The 22321-nt window shown below is 52.8% G+C and overlaps 1 protein-coding gene and 1 non-coding gene across 8 annotated transcripts in view; both read left to right on the top strand.

Moving 5' to 3' along the window:
• The window catches only part of FRMD6 (FERM domain containing 6), a 42280-nt gene that overhangs the window by 4000 nt on the left and 15959 nt on the right, over positions 1-22321 (top strand). For 2 of the 7 annotated variants that reach the window (XM_072930590.1, XM_072930593.1), the window contains one exon: positions 18431-18549. The exons of 1 other annotated variant lie outside the window; for it this stretch is intronic. The gene's annotated coding sequence lies outside the window, so the exon portion shown is untranslated. Of the gene's footprint in view, positions 1-16859; positions 17026-18430; positions 18550-22321 lie in introns of those variants that run through there. 4 more of the 7 variants (XM_030273217.4, XM_030273216.4, XM_041716371.2 and 1 more) reach the window with 4 other exon arrangements.
• MIR2974 (microRNA mir-2974) lies at positions 16880-17010 on the top strand. The gene has a single exon (NR_130441.1). It is a non-coding gene; the product is annotated as a microRNA mir-2974 (primary transcript).

Raw genomic sequence — 22321 nt, 5'->3', positions numbered from 1 at the left:
AAGGGAATGGGTTCTCCTCCTCTGATCCACGCAGGTGAGACCCCACCTGCAGAGCTGCCTCTGGTGTCTCCAGCATCACAAAGGTGTGGGACTGCTGGAACAAGCCCAGGGAAAGCCATGGGGTTGTTCCAAGGGCTGGAGCTGCTCTGGAGCCAGGCTGGGAGAGCTGGGAATGTTCCCCTGGAGAGGAGAAGGCTCCAGGGAGAGCTCAGAGCTCCTTGGAGGGCCTGAAGGGGCTCCAGGAGAGCTGGAGAGGGACTGGGGACAAGGGATGGAGGGACAGGACACAGGGAATGGCTTCATTGAGATCAGGGTTAAAAGGGATATTGGAAAAGAATTTTTCCCTATGAGGGTGGGGAGGTGCTGGCACAGAGCAGCTGTGGCTGCCCCTGGATCCCTGGAAGTGTCCAAGGCCAGACTGGATGGGGCTTGGAGCAACCTGGGTCAGTGGAAGATGTCCCTGCCCATGGCAGGGGGTGGAATGAGATGACCTTTAAGGTGCCTTCCAAGCCAAACCATTCTGGGATTCTATGACTCCACAATCCCTTTGGCCCTCCTGCTGGCTCTGGATATTTTTGATGGCTTTGGGGTTCACATTTGGGATCCCAACACCGGTGACACCATCACCTCCTCCCACAGCCACAGCTGCTTTGGCTGTGTTGAGGAGGATTTCCCACCTGTCCTGATTTTCAGGTGGAAATGGAGAGACGGGGAATTGCATCCTAAAGCCTGACTCCATTTCAGCTGCTTGCTCCAGCTGGTGAATTTAGCCTTGTTTCCCTCTAGAAAGGGATTTCTCCAAAGAAAGCAAAGCCCACATGAAGAAGATCCCCACGGGATGCTCGGCCCTGGCAGATTTGGGGTCAGTGTCCGTGTCCTGGCAGCGTGGCTGAGGCAGGAGATTCTCCTGAGCCAGATTCCATCCCACTCCTGTGCCTGAGTCAGAGTGAGTCAGCCCTGTGGATTGCTCTCCTGCTGCCCCGAGCCAACCCAGCATATTTATTAGTTAATTAGTTTGCATTTCCTCCTCCTCTCTTCCCTTCCCTTCACAGCAAGCCCTCTCCCCCGTCTTTCCTGCAGAGCAAATTTTGGGGACCTCCATCCCATAAATATCCCCATCACCTACTCCCAAAAACATCACCCTTCCTGCAGAGAGGCCCAGCTCTTGGTCCCCTGTTGGATTAAGCTCTTTTTTGACCCAAAGATGGGGCAACTGAGAGGTGTTTTAAAAATATTTATTTTATTTTTAGTTGAATGGGAAGGGTGAGACAATACAGATAATATGTATAATTCACACTATTACAATCAGAATCAGGACCATCCATCTCTGCTTCCCAGAGTTTTATCCCTTAGGGAAGTGCCTGAGCAGGGTCCCACAGCCTGGCTGAGCCCTACACAGCTTTGTCCTCACCAAGAAAAGCTGGAATTTAGCTAGAAACCTGGGATTTGACTGAAATCCTGATAAAAACCAGGGCTGGCTAAAAAAATCTGCAACTGGCTCTGGCTGCTGGAGGAGAGGGATGGGAATGGATAGAGGAATGAAGGTGGAAATGGAGATGGGAAAAGGAATAGGGATGGGGGATAGGAACAGAGATGGGAAAAGGAATAGGGATTGGGGATAGGAATGGGTGTAAGGATCAGGATAGAGATGGGAAAAGGAGTAGGGATGGAAATGGGAAATGAGGATAGGAATGGGAATAGGGACAGGGACAAACATAATGATGGGGATGAGTATGGAGAAGGGGATGGGAATAGTGACAGAAGTGGGGATGAAAATGGTGGCAGGAATGGGAATGGGAACAAGGATAAGGATGGGAACATAGGGATGGGGACAGGAACAAGCATAGGAACAGGTGTAGGGATGAGGATAGAGATGGGAAAAGGAATAGGGAAGGAAATGGGAATGAGGATAGGGACGGGAATAGGGACAAGGACAAACATGGTGCCAGAAATGGGGATGAAAACAGTGGCAGGAGTGGGGATGGGAACAAGGATAAGGATGGGAACGAGAATAAGGATGGGAACGAGAACAAATACAGGGATGGGAACAGAATGGGGACAGGAACAAGAGTAGGAATGGGAATCTGATGGGAATGGGGACAAGGATAAGGATGGGAACAAGGATAAGGATGGGAACGAGAATAAGGATGGGAACGAGAACAAATACAGGGATGGGAACAGAATGGGGACAGGAACAAGAGTAGGAATGGGAATCTGATGGGAATGGGGACAAGGATGAGGATGGAGAGAGGGAAGGGACAGAAAGGGAAAGGGAGCAGCCCCGATCCTGCTGGCTCAGCCAGCCCAGGTAATGAGCAGCTCCCGTGCCCTCGGCTGCCCCGCCAGGGTGGGGAGGGTTTTTCCAGCACTGAGGGTTTGCAAGTGAGGCACCAGAAGGCAGACAGGGAGGAGCAGGTAATTTTTATCCCCATGAACTCAGCACTGGCATTTCACTTGGAAAACCCATGGATTATCCTGCTGTTTCCTCGCACCCTTTGTTCTTCCTCGTCCTGTTTCCCACAAGAGATGGGGAGACCTGGAGGAGCTGGGCAGTGTTGGGCTTGATAGGAATCAGGTCCAGCTCTATCTCATCTCTGCTGGAGAAAAAAAACCCCTCATTTTCTTTGGCTTTGCTGATTAAAGTTTAATTACCTTGAATGCAAATGATTCATCAAAGGAACACAGATTTTTTTTTTTTTTTGTGAGAAGTTCATGTGTAGCCTGGGAAGGAAAGTGTTTATTGAGGTGTTCTCTGAGCAGGGTCTGCTCAGTGTCAGGAAAAGCTTTGGGGCACAAACAGGGAAAAAATTACTTTTCTCTGCTCCCAACTCACTTTCCCTTCCCTGAAAGATCTCCCTGAGCACTTGACAGCATCACACAGCCCATTGCACAAGTGACTTATATTTTCCTGCTCTCCAGGTCTGCAAACCTATCTCTGGGAATTGCCCAGATGGGGGGAAAATGGGGCCTTTGCTGGTTTTCCATGCTCTTTGTGTGAGTTCATACTCTGGGAGATCTGATTGCAAAACCAGCCCTGGAGTCAGGGAGACAGAATTCCAGGCAGGTGTTCTCACTGCATTTGGGGAGCCTCTTCTTTTCTTTTGGGGTGTGTAATTCCCTTATCTGGCTTATCTTTTCTAGAAATGCCTCTGTAAGCCCAGAGCCAGCAGAGTTAGCAGGGCTGACAGGAACTATCTGATCCCCCAAAATTAAAGGGAATGACAGTGTGGGAACAGCTTGGAGTGTGAGTAGCTTGTGCTATGAAAAAATCACCTCAGCTTTGTATCCTGATGGATTTAAAGCATGTAAATGACTCAGGAGGGGTTGCCACTACCACCGTGGCTTTTATTTACAGTCCCAAGGGAGCTGATCCTGCTGGGATGGGGCTATGGAGGGGAAAGGATCTCTCTGCACAATTCCCCCCACCCGTGAAAGCCCCTGGAAATAGAAAACAAAATGATGCTGTGTTTCTTGCACTTCCCAAAAATAACCCCAAATCCTCTGGAATACTGTGGGTGGAGCCTGTGCTGCTTATCCAGCTTCTCCCCAGACGTTTGCAGGAATTAGGTGCTCAGGGCAGCCAAATTCCCCCCAGAAAACCCCAACGTGGAGAATGGGGCCCATGGATGCTGCAACTCAGGGATGCTGGAGAGCCTTGGGGTGAGGGGCAGCCATCCCCTTAGGAATCAGACATTGCCAGGAGCAGATAAAAGGGATTGGGGCTGGCTGCCTGCCCATGGAAAATCCCAGCCCAATCTTCTCACCTGGAGCTGTTTGCAGACTCTTCTCCCCCATTAGCATAAGCAAAGTTGCCTCCATGCCACGCTGCCTTCCATCCCGCTCCTGTTGGGATTTGAGGTTGTTTTTAATGTCATTCCCTCCTCCCCCGTGGCACCTGGAGCAGGACCAGCCTGGCACGTCCTGGCCATGGACAGACAGACACGTCCCAGTGGCTTTTCATCAGCTGGGCACCAGCAGCCCCAGCCCTGCCCCACAGCCATGGTGCCCATCCCATGGGTCAGCCAAGGAAATTCCCTGCCAGCGTTCCCTGGGCTGGCCACTCCTGCTGGGTCCTTCTTGGAACCCTGAGAATTGCTGAGAATTTCAGACTTTCTGTGCTGACAGACTCTGACCCCCAAGAGAACTCTGCATTGACCTGAGGCCGTGGAGAAGCTTCCAGAATGGAATGGCAGAGCTGGGATTGTGGGGGTGGATTTGAATAGAAGTGTGTGATATCACAGGGTGGGAAACTCAGAGTTTAAGGGTTTAGAATATAGTAATAGATATAAAGCAAGGTGGAGGTTTTAGGGTGGAGGCTGATCCTTCTCCTTCATCTCCATGGGTTTGGGTGTTTTTATGTAATTGGATAAAAAAGTCCTCATTGCAGCCACGGGTGGTTGGTTATTGGGTTAAAAGTGAAAATAATTGAGGTGTCATTTCTTAATGGGACAGTTTATCCTTAAAAGGCCTTTTAGAGAGAGAGAGATGGGGCTCCATTTTTAGTTTGTTGGAGTGAAGTGCTGCAGGAGTGAGACTGTAACAGAGATACCAACTAACAAACACATGTCCCAACAAGAAATTCCATCTCACACATTTAATCCCGACCCTGGCAAAAAGAAGCAAAGAATCTGCAGGTGCTGTGGGAATGATCCTTTTGCACCCCTAAACATCCACTTTTCCAGCTCACAGCAAAAAAAAACCCAAAAACCATCATCCAATCCCCCAAACACTGCTGCACTTTGCAAACCTGAAGGCGTCAAAATAATCGATCTGCAGGTGTTTAGAACCCATTTGCATCACCCAAAGATATTATTAATTGCCAATTAGTAGTCAAACAGCACTAATGGCACCTGGGACAGGGAGGGACCATGCAGCTGGGCTTCTGCAACTGGAAAAACACCCAGCCCTGTGTAATTAGAGGTCTTCTCCAGGCTCACCCCACCCGGCTGGCCTGGGCACTTGTGTGAGGAGCTTCCCACGCTGCTGGCGTGGGGCAGCTCCAGGATGGGGCAGCTCCAGGATGGGGCTCTGCTGGTCCCACAGATGTGTTGTCCTTTCCTGGGATGGCTGGGGAGAAAAGGATCTCTCCATGATGTGTGGAAGGGGCAGCACAATTCCAGGAGCGACCCCTGCACGGGGTGATTGGGGTGTTTGAGGGATGAGATGTGGATTAGGTTTAGGTTTAGGCTGGGTGTGAAGCCCAGTTTAAGGGAGGGCAGGGCTGGTTGTTCTTCATGGAACAGTTTGGGGTGCAGCCCTGTCATAAACACAGCCGTGGGAATGGGATAAATCCAAGCTGGCTCTGCAGGTAGGGTTGTTTGCTGAGCTTGGAGACGGAGGAATGGAAAAAGCTCTTTGTGGCTCGGAAACTGTTCTGAATATACCTAAAAACCAGATTTATACTGGGAAAAAGAAACTGGGAGTGTCATTTCTCTACTATGTTCAGCTGCTGGCCTCCTAGGAGCGCTGGCTGGGCAGATCCATGTCTGCAGCAGCATTCCATGAGAAACTGGGAAAGCCTTGGGCACAGGGAATTATTGTAAATGCAGGTGAACCCAATGGGAAGAAATGCCGATGTGTGACTCAGTTCAGAAGGCTGAATGATTTCTTTATTATAACTATGCTAAAATACATTAATATACTATATAAAAGGGGGATACTAAAACTACATACTACTTTCTTTGACTCTATCTCTAACACAACTCGTGACCTTCTCTGAGAGTCCAGCCCCAGGTGGGTTGGATTGGATTGGAATGGATTGCATTGGATTGGGTTGGGTTGGGTTGGGTTGGGTTGGGTTGGATTGGGTTGGATTGGCCATCAACTCAAACAATCCTCACCAGAATCCAACCAAGCAATCACCCCAGGGAAACAATTCTCCAAACACATTCCACATGGGAAAAACAAGGAGCAGAAATAGAAATTGTTTTCTCTTTCATTTCTCTCTGTGCACCTCTGTGAAAATCCTGAGAGGGAGAGAAATGTGCTTGCCACAGGGAATATTGCTGGGAAGAGGGGAAAACCCCCACTGTGGGTGAGGGGGGATCAGGAGGTGGCACCAGCCTTCACCCAGGAGCAGACCCTGTGCCAGGCACAGGAGTCTTGGCTGCTCCAGGGAGGGATGCTGCAGCTCTTTCCTCACATACAGAGCACAAAATGGGGGACTTTGTGATTTTTTTTTTTTTTTCAGTTTTATGTGGGGGGGATTTTTGGTCTGGGGGTGATGAGCCAAGCAGTTGGTGTCGGGGTAAGCCCTGGGGAGCTCCAGGCTCTCCAGAGCACCACGGGGCTGGCTGGGGAGAGCCCTGAATTCCTGCTCTGACAGCCCAAACCCTTCTTTTCTTCAAGGCAGCATCTTCCTAATCACTGGTGCAGTAAAACAAGTTGCTCCAAGTGTGTGCTGAGGGTTTGTGGGAATCTGGGGTGTGGGATGTGCTGCCACATCCAATGGGAGGATTTGGGGTGTAAATGGATTCAGACTGCCAGAGGTCAGGGTTAGATGGGATATTGGGAAGGAATTCTTGTCTGTAAGGGTGTTGAGGCCCTGGCACAGGTGCCCAGAGAAGCTGTGGCTGTCCCTGGATCCCTGGCAGTGCCCAAGGCCAGGCTGGACAGGGCTTGGAGCAGCCTGGGATGGTGGAAGGTGTCCGTGCCGTGGCAGGGGTGGCCCTGGATGAGCTTTAAGGTCCCTCCCAACCCAAACCATTCTGGGATTCCATAATCAGGGTAGCTGGCTGTGGGGGCTTGATTAGCTGGGATGGCTGAGTTTGGGGACTCCTGTCTGCAAAGCACCAAATTTAGGGGATCCCTAGAGAACAAGGGACCTAAGAGCTGAGTTTGCACCAGGAAAGGTGCAAAAGGGGAGAGCCCTAAACTGCAAAAAAATCATGGCTGGAGATGAAGGCATCTGTCCCTGGGCTTTGGAGCAGGATGGGATCTGGGGTGAGCCAGGATTGGGTTTATTGGATGGGATAACACAGCAGGAACCTCTGCAAAAAAATGCATTAATTTTAAATACAGCAGGTGCTGCTGGAGCAGTTGGGAGTGGTGCCACAAGCAGGGTGGCAGTGGGGTGACAGTTTCCCAGTGTTTTCCTGGGATGCCCACAGCATCCTCCACCCCTTTCCTTCTTTCCTTCAGGGAAGGCCTTGGACAAAGAAATGTTGGCACAGAATTGTGCAAACATGAGGTGGTCAAGGCTGAACAAAGAACACCTGGGATTTCTCCCTCATTGCCCATCACTGGCTTCCAGGAGCTTTAGTTTTAGTATTTTCTTTAAAAAAAAAATTTAAAAATTGGATTTTGATTGAAATCATTTGGATCATTGAAATCATTTGGATCATTGAAATAATTTGGATCATTGAAATAATTTGGATTGGATTGAAATAATCTCCTGGGATAGATGAGAGTCAGGGCTCTGCAGTAAGGGGTGTCAGGGTTCTCCTTTAAACCTCTGTTTCTCAGGGCTTTATATCTGGATCACAAAAATTCAGAGGCAGGAAAAAAGAATCGCATAAAAGGAGGTGGCAGCCACAGCTGCTTTTGGTTTATTGTGCTCACAGAGCTCATAAACAGCTTGGTTTGGAAGTGGGGAGGGCCAGGTCCAGCTGCTGTGGGATGTTTGGGGTAGGAACCCAGGGATTTCGAGGGTGCTGTGAAAATGTGAGCTCGTGGGGGGTTGGATTGAGGTTTTGGTGATGGGGCCTTGCCCTGATAATCCCACAGACACAGGTCCTACCCTGGAGGGGAGGGCTGCTGTACCCCAAAATGGGCCAGAATCCTAAAACCCCAGAATTATTTGGGTTGGAAAGGACCTTCAAGACCATCTGGTTCCAACCCCCTGACAGAGGCAGGGACTCATTCCACTCTCCCAGTTTGCTCCAAGCCCCATCCAGCCTGGCCTTGGAAACTTCCAGGGATGGGGCAGAGGTTTGGGAGCTTTCAGGGCAGCAAGGGACATTTTTGGGGTGGCCCAAATCTGTCTCCAAATCTGTGATTCCTCCCTCCTGCCTTGCACCAGCTCCCAGACACAGCCCTGGGGAAGGATGAGCAAACTTCCCTCCCAGTTTGCTTTGATGGAACCTGGGCTCCTGCTGACAATCCCGGCTTCCCCAGAGCCTGGGAAGGGAGGGAGGGGTCTAAACATGGAGAAAATTCCCTCCTGGGGTCTAAACATGGAGCAAATTCCCTCCTGGAAGTGCAGGACTCCAAGCTGGGCTCAGCACTTCCCCCATCCACAGGGTGCCACACCACCCATGGTGGGTGTCCTGGGAGCTTCACCCTGGGATGGAAATCATCAGGTCTGGGGCACATCCCTGAGCCTGACCTGGCCTTGGTGTCCCCTCAGCCCCTGCACATCCCAGACACGAGGGAATGATGTCATTTCTGGGCCACATTTTTCCAGAAATTCAATGTGGTGACGGTCTGGGAGACACAGCGTTTTTCCAGGAGGGGCTTTACTGCCTTCACGTACTTTTGGAGCATAATAAATACTTTTGGAGGGATAAATACTTTTCAGCCCTGCTGGGTGAAAGCTGGGGATGATGTTTTCACCATTCAGAGCTGTCCTTTCCTTTGTGCCATGGGCTGGGAGCAGCGTGTGGAGCTGGAAGGGGGAAACCTCTGGAGATCCATCCCTGCTGCTTCCCAGGGGAGTGGCGTGTCTGGGAAAGGTTTCCACCAAAAATTGCTCTTCAAACCAAACCAAACCAAAATGATGCCTTTTCCTGCTGCAGAGAAGGGAGGGAGGGAAGCGGGAATCACAGAATTCCAGAATGGTTTGGATTGGAAGGGACATTAAAGACCATCTCATTCCAAACCCCTGCCATGGGCAGGGAAAATTTCCATTAGCCCAGGTTGCTCAGGTTTTACATATAAATGACCAAATGCTATATATATATAATATATATATTATATTATACAAAATACATAATATATATTTATATAAAATATATTCTATATAATAGTATTTAATATTTAATAATATATAATATTTTGATATAAATGTATATCCACAGCCTTTCCCTGCCCAAGGAGCACCCCCAAAATCCTGTCTGGAAAAATGCACCACTGCAACAATGCACTGTGGTTCTGCAAGCCCTCAGATGCATTTGCTCACTTGCAGGTTAACCAGAATGTTCCTGAGCTCTGACATTACCTTAGAGATAAAAAAGCAAATAAACACATAAATAAAGTGTTTGCTGCCACAGCAGGGAGATATTCCCAATCCATGACCAAAGCTGGGGAGTTTCAAGGCTTTTTGGGACATGGTGCCAGCTCCAGACTGTCCCATGGGTGCCAGAGCACCCAGTGACACCTCTCCAGTGAGATTCCCCAGGGAACCAGACTGGGACAAAGCCCAGCCAAAGCCTGTGCTGGTTTCAGAGCTGGTGACCAGTGCTGGCTCACTGTGCAGCCCCAAAAATGGGGATTTTAGCCTTGGGAGGTGGGATGGAATGAGGGAGGGGAAAGGAGAGGCTCAGGGAGAAAAAAGGGGGTGACCACAGGTACAGGGATATGGGACCCAGGGAGCTTGGAAACCCTGGGAGCTCAGGGATACAGGGAGCTCAGGGACCTGAGGAGCTTGGAGACCCCAAAATCTGTGTCCCTGGGAGCTCAGGGAGCTTGGAGACCCCAAAATCTGTGTCCCTGGGAGCTCAGAGAGCTTGGAGACCCCAAAATCTGGGTTCTCTGGGAGCTCAGGGACACGGAACTTGGAGACCCCAAAATCTGGGTCCCTGGAGCTCAGGGAGCTTGCAGACCCCAAAATCTGGTGTCCCTGGACGCTCAGGGAGCTTGGAGACCCCAAAATCTGGAGTCCCTGGGAGCTCAGGGATGTGGGGAGCTTGGAGACTCCAAAATCTGGGGTGCCTGGGAGCTCAGGGAGCTTGGAGACCCCAAAATCTGTGTCCCTGGGAGTTCAGGGAGCTTGGAGACCCCAAAATCTGGGGTGCCTGGGAGCTCAGGGAGCTTGGAACTCCCAAAATCTGGGGTCCCTGGAACCTCAGGGACACAGGGAGCTTGGAGACCCCAAAATCTGTGTCCCTGGGAGCTCAGGGAGCTTGGAGGCCCCAAAATCTGGTGTCCCTGGACGCTCAGGGAGCTTGGAGACCCCAAAATCTGTGTCCCTGGGAGCTCAGGGACACAGGCAACTTGGAGACCCCAAAATCTGTGTCCCTGGGAGCTCAGGGAGCTTGGAGACCCCAAAATCTGGGGTCCCTGGGAGCTCAGGGACACAGGGAACTTGGAGACCCCAAAATCTGGGGTGCCAGGGAGCTCAGGGAGCTTGGAGCTCCCAAAATCTGGGGTCCCTGGGAGCTCAGGGACCTGGGGAGCTTGGAGACCCTAAAATCTGGGATACCTGGAAGCTCAGGACCTGGGGAGCTTGGGGACCCCAAAATCTGGGGTGCCTGGGAGCTCAGGGAGCTTGGAGACCCTAAAATCTGGGGTCCCTGGGAGCTCAGGGACCTGGGGAGCTTGGCTGCAGCTGTCTGGCTCCTGTGTGCCATTAATAAACACAGAGGGATTAATGAGCCGTTTGAGGGAGCCCATTAGGCAAACATTAGCCCAGCTATGGATCCTCCTGGAGGCCGCCTCGATCCATTTCATAAAAATCAATTTCGCTTTTGGGCGGGCGCGGGGAGAGGCCGCTGTGGAGGCTTCAAAAAGCAGAGGAATGGCACAAATCCTGCCTGGCAGCACTGGCACCTTTGGAACCCCTTGTGTGAGGTGCCTGTTTTGATCCAAGCCCAACATCCCGCTGGTGGTGCTCCCAGGACTGGGTTTAGACCCCCAGAGACACTGGCTGTGATCTCTGTCCATGGAAAAGAGTTTTCAATCTTACAGGGTGAATTACAAGCTCTGAGTGTTTGATATAAGCAATAATTAAGTGTGGCATGGGTGCAAAAGTAAAATTTTAGGATTCTAGATGAGGGGTCCAAAGGGGACAAGATGGAGGAAATTGGGTGTGCCTTGTCCTTTTTCTCCTTCTTCATGCCCTCCATGTTTCACTGTGGTGTTGGCATTTTTCTGTTGGTTCAGGCTGGGGACACACTGTCCAACGTAGGTGACAGATATTGGCACGTTATTGTAAATCCAGCACAGGTAGTTTGTGGTATTTAATGTTTGTACCATCCCACTGAGGGCAGAGCCCCACACGCTGCCCTGCAGGACAGAGCTGCGGCAGGGCAGCAGAACATGGTAGAGATAAACAGAATAAACAACCTTGAAACAGCACAGACCAATTATGGCTTCTGCTTTGGCAGCGGGGCAGAAAGACAGAGACTTTTACAATCTGGGAATCATCAATACCTCAGATTCCAACAAGTGAGGTTAGGGGGATGTGGAACTGGTGGATGGAATGAGATGGGCTTTGAGATCCAACCCAAATCATAAAAATGTGGAATGATTTGTGCCATGGAACGATTTGTGCTGTGGAATGGTTTGTGCCACGGAACGATTTGTGCCATGGAATGATTTGTGCCGTGGAATGATTTGTGCCATGGAATGGTTTGTGCCATGGAATGATTTGTGCCGTGGAATGATTTGTGCCATGGAATGGTTTGTGCCATGGAATGATTTTTGCCATGGAATGATTTGTGCCGTGGAACGATTTGTGCCGTGGAATGATTTGTGCCGTGGAATGGTTTGTGCCGTGGAATTATTTGTCTCCAGCTGCTCCGGGCTCCTGGAGCCTGGTGGGAGCAGGGATGCTCAGGACAAACTCCTGGAGCTGCTGGGCTCCAGGGGGGCTCTGCTTTTCCCTGCTTTGGATTCCCAACCCCTCTCCCCTTTGGCATCCGTCCCTTTTCCTGCCAAACGGAGCGCTGACCTTGGCCGGGAGGGCCCGGAGCACAAACAGCTCTGCAGAGCAGCAGTAAATCATTGATGGATGCCTGATGGACACACGGGGCCACGGCCAAGCTCCAGGGGCTCCCTGGGCTGCTCTGTCCCCAGGGATGGAGGAGGGGACGGGGTGGCCCTGGCTGGCTTTTCCCTGATGGAATATCCTGGGATGGGACGGGACGGGATGGGAGCCTTTGTGTCCTTCTGTGGTGGAGTTGGGGTTTTAAATTATGGGGATTAAATTGCATCATGGGGAATTATTAATTTTTTTTGTTAATGATTTAAAAATATTTTAATTAATTAAATGATTAAATTACGGGGAAATCCTAATTTGACTGGCTCAAGCTGTGAGAGTTCCACTAGGTTTGCATTGCAGGATCTCCAGTTCTCCCAGTGTGAACGTGGTGCTGGTCCATGACCCCTCGTGCCCAATCCATCCCTGACGTTGCTGCACTTTGCACAGAGCAAACCCACCTGACCTTCTTGGCTCATTTTTCCCAGCTTTATCCCAGATCCACTTGATCCACCCTGGATCAGGTTTGGAGCAAAACCTTCAGCTTCATGACCTCATTCCCAGATTTCCCTTTGGCTCCTGCCAACTTGCAACCAAACCCTGCTGCCATGGAAAATCCATGGACAGTGGTGAGCACGGAGCAAGGAGCTGGATCTCCAGGGTGCCAGGGGAGGAAATGTGCCCCTCACATCTCCTTTGGAACTCTAATGGATACCCTGGCTCTTCATAGTCTTTCACCACCAACATTTTTAATTTTTTTTTTTTTTTTCCCAGCAGAGAAATTCCCAGTTTTCCTCCCCATTCTTTGATGTCTTGTAGGTCAGGGCTGTGGGTGACCCCCTGAGGGGGCCCTTGCTGAGGTTTCTCTCCCATTTCAGCAGCCCTGAGGCATCTGCCCCTCTGTCAGATGGGATTGGAATCATGGAGTGTTGTTAAAGCCAGAGAACAGACGGGCTAAAAATATTCCCCTGCTCGCTCCTGTGATCTTTCCTCCCTGTCTGCCCCTCCCTGCCGCCCTTTCCTGCTTTACACCACAATTCCATGGGATTGCAGCAGCTCTGGCAGGCTGGGAGCAAACTCTAGGAATAACCCCCAGGCCCAGAGCCACGAAAAAACCATTTGGGACCCCCAGAAAACAGAAAGGATGGGAGGGGGTGAAATGGGCTTTTTGAAGAGAGAAATGAGAGTGGATTTGGGAATGGAGCTGTGGGAAGACCATAGAAAATCCCTGCCCACCTCAGCCTGAATTTTTCAATATTTTGGGGATAAACCCCAGCTGGATGAGCAGAGTGCCCTGGATCAGCACTTCCCTGCTGGATGCACGCTTGGATTTTCGTGATAGTTCCAACACTTGGGGATTCAGGCTGGATTTTCTCCTTTTCCAGCCCCGTTGGGTTTAAATCTCAGGCAGCTCCTTTTTGTTTTTGTCCTTGCCGGCTTCCCAGGCATGGTAAATACAGAGGGGGATTTTGGGGGGCCAGTTAAATGTAGCAGCATCCTCCCTCAGCTAAAATCGGATGGAAAAAGCTTCTCTGGGAGCATCCCCTGAATTCCCCAGGAGCCAGGGGTGGTTTGGCTTTGCCCAAATTCCAGAATGCTCAAGGAGCCATCCCGCTCTCCACCTGGCTCCTGAGCTGGGGTGTCCCCAGGCCACTCCCAGGGATGCTCCCCCTTTCCCAGCACCATCCAGGGCTGGCTCCTGCACGCTGGGCATCGGTTTTCCCAAAATTCAGCTGGGATGGATGGAGTTGGAGCTGTCCCCAGGTGGGCAAAACCCCTGAGGAGGGGTCCCAATGTGTGCTCAGCCTTTTCATGATTGATTATTAATATTAATTTTATTATTAACTAATCAGCTCAGGCTTATCAATTCTACTACATTCAAACCAAATTGAAGCAGAGGCTTGGTGAGATCTCTGTGAATTGGGTATTTATGGCCAAAAATCAGATGGAATTCTCCTAAAAAGCCCAGGAAAGGTTGGAGAGGGTCCCTCCACCCTGTGCTGGGGGGGATAGGGACTCTCCCACCCCAGCCTGGGTAGGGAGGGAGGAAGAGCTTCCTTGGAAATCCCCGTGAAATGCAGGAATGGGAGCGAGGTCCAGCTCCTCTCTGGAGTTTATAGCAACGCTCCGGCTGTTGTGGCTCCGTGCTGGGGATTCTTTATTTAATTTCTTCCCCTTATGGGCTGAGAAACCTTCCCAGCCCCAGCACAGCCTGCTCACTGTAGCTGGGATTTGTTTTCCTCTCTTGTCCAGGGAGGAATTTCTAAATCCCAGCTGCAGCCAGAGCTGGAATACGCTGAGTTGGAAGGGGCCCATCAGGATCGTTGTGATGCTGTGCCAGGTGTCATCGAGCAGCGGTGACACCCCTGTCCCCAAATGCACCCCACAAGGCTTGTGGTGAGCACTGAGGTCCCTGTGCTGCTGCTCCAGGGTGAATTTTCCTAGCAGGACATCCCAAAAATGCCTAGAAATGGGTGCTGGGCACTGACAGCAGCAATCCTGGATTGGCACCACTGATCCATCAGCCCTTGGGAAGGGAATGGGATGCAGAGAGGGATGTGTTTAGCTGTTATTTTGTTGCTTTTGGAATAATTTTGGTGCTGTGAACAAAATCCGAGGGCTGCTATGAGATAAGAGAGCTCCCACGTCTCCGTGGCCGTCCCTGCCAGTGACAATGGCAGCATTGAAATTCTGGGATGGGAAACACTCGCCTGGTGATATGCAGGATCCCAGTGAGCTGCTGCTGCTTCCTGTCCTTTCCATCTAAACACACCCAGCGCGGGAGAAATCCGTGTATTTTATGGGAATGATATTTTCAGTTAGAACCACACCACCTTTTTCTTTTTGTTTTTTTAATTATTATTATTTTGAGCTAGGCCTAGAGATGCAAAACAAAACAAAACAAAACAAAAACAAAAAACAGAAAACAAACAAACCCACCCCAAAAATAATTAAATTTTTTTTTCCATTTCCCATCTGTGGTTCCACTCCTTGGGATCTCTGAGGGAGATTGATTCCAGGATTGTGAGAGAAATGTCACTTTTGGGACTCTTTGGGTTTTTCCTCTCGCAGAGAGGCGAGGCAGAGCGGACCCTGGCTGAGCTCCATCTTTCCGAGCTCTCCCCACGTTGCAGCCTGGGATGGCTTTTCCTGGAGCGTCTCCCCCATCCCTGGGAGCATCTCCCGTTGGAATGAGATGAGATTTTTTCCCCCCCCGGCTCTGGAAGGGCGTCGCAGCCGCGCCATCCACGTCGGTGTTTATACATCGCCTCGCTGGCATCCCAGAGCTCTTCCTGCTGCTTTATTTAGCCTCTGCGGCAAGGCAGGCGCTGGGTTCCTGCATCCCCGTGTTCCACAGGCCTCGGGATGGGGTTGGGATGTGCTCAGCAGGACCCACTCGTCCTCCTCAGCACCGCAGCAACGGGGCCAGGTCCTGCTTGGGCCACCCCACAGCCCCAAAATGATTTGTGGGTTTGGAGAAATCAGCCAAAGGGCGGCTTTGCTTGGCTGTCCCACTGTGTTCTCTGCAGGGTGGGTGTTTCCAGAGGGAGTTTTTGGGGGGGAAAAAGCATTTCTGACTGGAATGACAGGCTCTGCTTGGACAGGATGCTCTCCGTGCCCTTGGCAGTGGCACCAGTGGCTTTGTAAGGACTCGAGCAGGAGCTGTGGGGTAGAATTCCTCTCCCAATTCCATCTGGCATGGATAGGGGGATGAGAGTGAGCCCAAACCCGAGGGATATCCAGCCCCAGCTCTGCAGAAAGCCAGGTTGTTTTTTCCCACGAGGAGAGCGGCGCGTTGGATTCCCAGCGCCGGTACCGTGCACTCCCATCATGGAATTACCCAGCAGGATCTGTTGAGCTGCAAACAGATTTCAGCAAGGAGTGTCAGGGTGCTCACAGCAGAGCTGCTCTTTATTTAGGGCTGGGAACAAGCAGCTCCTCATTCCCAGAGGCTCGGAGAGACTGCGGGGGCCGAGGCGGCCTCGCAGGTCAGCCCGAGAAACGCCTTTAGACAGTTAAAAGTGAGGAATAAATAACTCCTCCAAAAACAACCTCGCCAGATGGCACTTCTGAAGGAGGAGATGCTTTGCTGCTAATTTATGGTGCTGCTGCTGTTGCTATTCCAGGCCTGGGGTCACCTATGGAGAGGGATCCGTGTGTGCATCAGCTCCAAAGGGTGGCCAGGCCTCACACGAGTGAGCCCCGCTCACCTTCATCCAGCTGCTAGTGGGGGATTTAATGGGAATGGGGTTTAATTCTGCTCCCGCCTCAACCTGAATCCTAAGAACTGGGATTCTCTGATGTCCAAGGCCTGGGGATACTGGGATGGGTGTGGGGTTCTCCTACACAAGAGTTGGGACCCCCCCAGAGGACATTTGAGTCCCTTCTCTGGGAGATCATAGAATCCCAGGCTTGTTTGGATTAGAAGAGACCTTGAAAAACATCTCGTTCCAACTGCTGCCATGGGCAGGGACATCTTCCACTGTCCCAGCGTGATCCAAGCCCTGTCTAGCCTGGCCTTGGACACTTCCAGGGATCCAGGGGCAGCCACAGCTGCTCTGGGCACCCTGTGCCAGGGCCTCCCATCCTCACAGGGAAGGATTTCTTTCCAATATCCCACCTAACCCTGCCCTGTGACAGTGGGAAGCCGTTCCCCCGTATTTAAAGTCCCCCTCCAGCTCTCTTGGAGCCCTGCTGGAAGGGGCTCTGAGGTCAATCCAACCCCCAGCCCTCCCAACCCTCCAGAGCAGATTCCCAACCCTCGGAGCATCCCCAGCCTGTCCGGCCGCGGTCCCTCCGAAGGATGCTCCGCTCCGCTCCCGGGCACCTCCATCCCGCAGGGACGGTGCCCGTGTGCCCTCCCGGGGGGACACGATGCTCAGGGAGCCTTTCCTGGGCTCCCCACACCTCCTCCAGGGCCAACACTGGTCTGTCCCACCCGGGGCCACCCCTCTGCCGACCCTTCCCCGGGGCGGGAGGCGGCGCCGGTGCCGCTCGGGGCGGTGCGGGGCGGCCCGGGAAGGGGCGGGGGCGGCGGGATGGGCTGGGCCGGGCTGGGCTGGGCACGGCTCGGCTCGGCACGGCGGGGTTCGGTTGGGCACGGCTCGGCTCGGCTCGGCTCGGCTCGGCACGGCTGGCACGCAGCTCGCTCCCGCAGCCGCAGGTAGGTGCGTGCCCCGCTGGGCTCAGCCCGGTTCCGCTCCGTTCCGCTCGCTTTAGCTCAGCCCGGCCCGGCTCGGCTCGCCCACGCGGGGCCGTGCCGCGGGTGGGCCCGGCGCGGCCGCTTGTTGCGCTCCGGGGGCGACTTGGAGCCGGAGCGGGGCGAGCGGCCCCGGCTGCAGGAATGCGAATCATTTCCTCCGCCCGCCCGCCCGCGGGAGCTGCGGCTCCACCGGAACCCCCCCACGGCCCCCACGGCCGCGACACGGCCGCGACACTGCCGCGACACGGCCACGGCCACCCCGGACCCGCTCCACGGGTCCCACATCTGACCCAGGGACCCCCGGGTCTGAGCTGCCCGCGGATCTCCTTGCCCCTGGTCACATCGCCCACGGGTCTCGCTCACCCGTGGGCCACATTGTCTCCTCACCCACAGGTCTCACTCACCCTTGGGACCCTTTTCCGTGGGTCCCCTCACCCGTGGGACACGTTGCTTTCAGCTCGCGCTCACCCGCAGCTCCTCTCACCTGTGGGTCACCATCACCCACGCGTCCCCTCATTCCTGGGTCATGGTTGCCCGTTGGTCCCCTTGTCCCTGGGTCACACTCGCCCACGGGTCACTTCACCCATGACACCCCTTGACACTCACCCCCAGGTCCCCTCACCCATGGGTCCCCTCATTCCTGGTTCATGGGTGCTCCATGGGTCCCCTCATTCCTGGTTCATGGGTGCCCCGTGGGTCCCTTTGTCCCTGGGTCACACTTGCCCGTGGGTCCCCTCTCACCCTGGGTCACACTTGCCCGTGGGTCCCCTCTCACCCTGGTTCACACTGCCCGTGGGTCCCTTTGTCCCTTGGTCACACTGCCCGTGGGTCCCCTCTCACCCTGGGTCTCACCCACAGCCCCCCTTGTCCCTGAGCCACACTCACCCAGCTGTCCCCTCACCCCTGGGTCACACACCCCACCCGTGGGTCCTCTGTGCCTGTGCCAGCTCTTTTCTGTGCCTCGTGGTGACCCACAGGTCCCCTCAGCCCTGGTTCCTACAGCTGTGATCCCGTCATCCATGGATCCTGGGTCACAGCCACCTGTGGGACCCTGTTGTCCCTGGGCTCCCCTCACCCTTGGGTGCCCCTGGTGCCCTCGTGGCAGTGGGGACATGGGGCTGAGCTTTCCCAGCACCATCCTTGGTGTTCCCGTGTCCTTTGACTGGCACATCCCGACCCTGCCGTGCCCCTGCCACCTTTCTGCCATCTCCCATTCCTGAATCCTCCTCTTCCTGCTCGTGGCCAGTGACTTTCTGGCCATCAGGATGTTTTTCCCTCTAAGCCAAACTCTGCTTTTCCAGAGGTGGCACCGATGGAGCTTTGCTGCTCTGCCTAATTCTGGGCTGGTTTGTGTTGGTGTTTTTCCACAGGGCTCGCTCTCCCTCTCCGAATCTTGGATAGAGCTGGGATTAATTCGAGCTCTCTTGCCTGAAAGAGATGTTCCGTTTAAAATTCCCAATCCCGAAGGCATATTGGAGTTTGGTTCTAGGTACTGGATTTTTTACTATCGGTTTTTAAATGGGTTTCTTTCTTTTAAACTGGGTTTATTCAGGCTCTTTAAACCCAGAGTCTGTAAGCAATTATTCCATTACATGAAAGTCAGGACGCTGAGAAAGATTAATTCAGACCAGATGTAAAAATAAATGGGAATTTGAAATTAAGATGATGTCAGTTCCCTCCTGCTAAAAAAAAAACCCGGCAGCCTTTGGACTCCAGATGGAGTATACAAACCATGGCGCTGGTTAAAATATCTGCCTGCTCCTTAATTGAGTTTTATGCTGCTTTTTTCCCTCCCCCTTGACTGAAAAGTGGGCTTAGGATATTTTTCCCAAAAAGCTTTCCCCGATTGCGGCCGGGGCAGGGAAGTTGATGGAGGCTGTGGCGTGGCTGAGGAGCTTTCCCAGCTGGAAAACTGGAGAGCGGCGCTGCTGAGGGAAGACAAATCTCCCTCTGCCCGCCCCAGGATTAAAAAAAATCAGGAACTTGGTTTGGCTTTGTTTTGCTGGATTTGGAGCTGGAGGCGAGGACGGGTCCCTGCCACAGAGGGCAGCAGGAGCTCCGGATAGTCCAGGCATGGGTTTGAATTTTTTGGCATAAAATAGAGCTGGGTTTTGGGTTCTTGTGTGTCTGCAGAGCACTTTGCATCCCATTTTTTCCCCCCCTCTGTGTGCAGCAAGCACTACACATTCCCCAGAGTGGGAATGGGTTTGGAGCCCGTGAGCGGGATATTGGGAATGGGGCTCCCCAAAAGTGCCTCCTACTGGGAAGGAAGGGTTTGCCCAGGGTCAGAGCATCCTGGGGATGTAGAAAATAACGTAAACATTTATCATTGCATATTATTAATATTAATATTTACGTGGCATTCTTAATTATTTAATATTATATTGTTAATTAAATTGAAAATACGACTTTAATTTCTAAATAGGGAGCTCCGTGGTTTGGCGACTCAGGGCTTTCTGTGCTGCAGGGATTTGGGATGGTGACTCTGGCCCTTGGGGCTGCTTTGTGGTCCAGGGATCCCACAGCCAAATCCCAAGGGATTTATGGCAGCTGCTGCTGGTGTGGGCTGCAGCCTGCCCACGGAGAGGGGAGCAAAGGCAACGCTCCACATCCATGTGCAGTCCTGGGAGTGATGCCTGTCATCCTGGGAGTGGGATCAGAGCTCTGGGAGCTTCGGGCTTGTTGGTGCTGGGGGATGGTTCCTAAAATGCCTGGGAATGCCATGGGACAGGCTCTGGAGCTGGATGGGAGAGCTTGGGCTGCCCTGAGCACAACCCTCTCTGAGCCAGTCTTGATATTGTTCTAATCCCAGAGACTCAGGCGAAGTTTCCTGGAAGGAAATCTGATGGAAGGGGCTGGTTCTGGAGCACAGGAGGGAAGAGGAAGAGCAGGCGTTGTCCCTCCCCTCCCTGGAGCCCTTGCCAGGAGAAATCCATCTCTGTGTCCATTTATTTATATTTTAGTGCTCCAAAGTCAGGGGCTGAAGAGGCCTGGGGTGGCTCTGCTGTGGGTTGGATGGAAAATCAGCACTTCCAGGCTGGATTCTGCTCTGTGCATGACAAGATAGGCAGGGCAGCAGTTTCCTGAGCTGCCATGGCTCAGCCCGTGTTTCCCCGTGGAATGTGATGTCCCGTGGGGCCCATCCCTAGCGGGAGGGGACATCATCCCATTTTTTAGGATGATCCACATGGCTCAGCCATTCCTGCCCAGCCAAGGAGGAGGAGGATGAGGAAGAGGAAGAATGTTGAAGAGGTGGAGACAAGCGAGCTCCTGGAGGAATTTTCCTTGGAGAGGCTTTTGGATACCCCCAGCACTCGGGGGCACCTTCTGGGGCTGGTGGGGGCTGGCCCCCAGCTGCCCAGGCTGAGCTTCCAGCATCCAAATAGCTTTTGTGGTGGATGAAGTAATGGAATATTTATAACCGAGTCCTTTTTCCCAGTGAAGGTCTCTTTCATCTGCCTCTGTTCATTAGGAGGAAACTGTTGAGTTCATGAAGAATTGGAGACGATTTTAATTACGGGGCAACCGCAAGCAGGAATTAATCTGAGTTTTGGGTTCGGAGAAGCAGCATTAAGGGCCGGCCCTAAAACTTGTAATAACAGCTCTGTGCATACCTGTGCCTGTGATGTGGGGTGAGACCCACTCCAGACTCTTCAAAACAAGAAATTCCTGCCCCGTGAATTCATCTTCCCGTCTCGCCCCGCGCTCTGGGCAGCCTCTGGCTGCGGGATGGCCCCTGCCTACGTGTGGGTCCTGGGCTGGATCCCTTCCCTCGCCCCTGGGGTGCTTCAGGAGGGCTGGAACAAAAGCCTGGAGGTGGGTTAGAATCAGGGAATCGTGGAGTTATTTAGGTTGGGAAAGACCTCTAGGATTGTAATCAACCATTCCCCCACTGCTAAGCCGTGTCCCCAGGTGCCACAGCCACACAGCTGTTAAATTCCTCCAGGGATGGCAATGCCTGACAGGGCTGCATTTTTTTGAAGAGCAGATATTTTGGCAAGAAGGGATGGATTTGGTCGATGGAGAAGTGGACAGGATCTGCCTGGAGGCTCTGGATCGTGGCTGGGTTGAGCAGGGGTCACCGCGATTTCTGTTGGGTACCACAGAGGGACAAACCTGACCCAAACCCATGAGGATGGAGACTCATCTGCTTCTCTTAAATCCATTTAAAATCCACGAAGAGGGAAAAACGCTGCCCATCCATCCAGCCTCGCTTCACACGCACGGAATCTGGAAGAAAACCCCACCTCAGCCAGCAAGTTCAGACGATGTTCAATCCCCACCCTGGAATTACATCCAAATTTCTATTTCTGACAAGAGCTGCTCCAGCACCTCCATCTGAACCAATCCCGGGCTCTGCCTGCCCTCGGATGTGTTTGCAGGACCTCAGGATGAACAAATCCCTCGCCGAGTCAGCAGCGCCAGCCCCGGCTGCTTTTCCCAGGTTTTTTTGCAGGATGTTTTCTTTGCAGCCGAGCTTTGCGACGGGATTTATCCCATGGCATCAGCACCAGCAAGGGAGACAATATTCCAGCATCCTGGGCCTGGAAAACACGGTAGATCAAGGAATTTTCTCAGCTCTGGAGTCATGAGCAGTTTGAGGTGCCTTCCTGTGGAGTTTTAATGCTCTTTTCCCCATAGCAGGGAAAACATGGCTGGAAGACCTGGATCTCCTCACTCTGCTGATCCATGCTCAAGTCCTCATTCCCAGAGATTTTTCCAGCTGACTTTGGATGGAAAACCCTTTGGAAGACTGCCGGGGTAGAGGTTCCTGCTTGGAGCGTGGGGTGATCTGTGTCACCCCCTCTGCTGCGGGGCAATCCAGGGGGGCTCTCCCTCCAATCCAAGATTTTTCCAGCTTGGAGCTGGGGAGGCTGGGTTAGATCTTTAAAGATCCTTTCCAACCCAAACCATTCCACGTTTCCATGTTTGTGCCTCCTATCAACACTTCCCCTGGAGCAGCAGTGACTCGGCGAGGGCAGCGGCGCGGGGTCCCAGGGAATCAAAGCCGACATTGTGGGAATGAGCAGCAGATGCTTGGAAAGAATTTGCCGGCGTCTGGCCGGGGCTGCTGCAGGCACAGCACCCTGGAAGGGGCTTTGTGTGTCCCCTCACTGAATTCCTGCAGCTCCCAGAGCTGCCAGAGCCCCTGGGAAGCACCTGGAACTGAGGGAATCTCCATAGGGACCGTCCCTGTGTGGTGGGCTGATGGAATGTTCCCGTTCAGCAGCAGGAATTGGGATGTTTTCTGTACAAACACC

The sequence above is a fragment of the Taeniopygia guttata genome, chromosome 5 (genome assembly GCF_048771995.1).
Source record: "Taeniopygia guttata chromosome 5, bTaeGut7.mat, whole genome shotgun sequence".
Lineage (NCBI taxonomy): Eukaryota > Metazoa > Chordata > Aves > Passeriformes > Estrildidae > Taeniopygia > Taeniopygia guttata.
The sequence above is the reverse complement of the archived record's forward strand: the minus strand, read 5'-3'. Positions and strand labels throughout refer to the sequence as shown.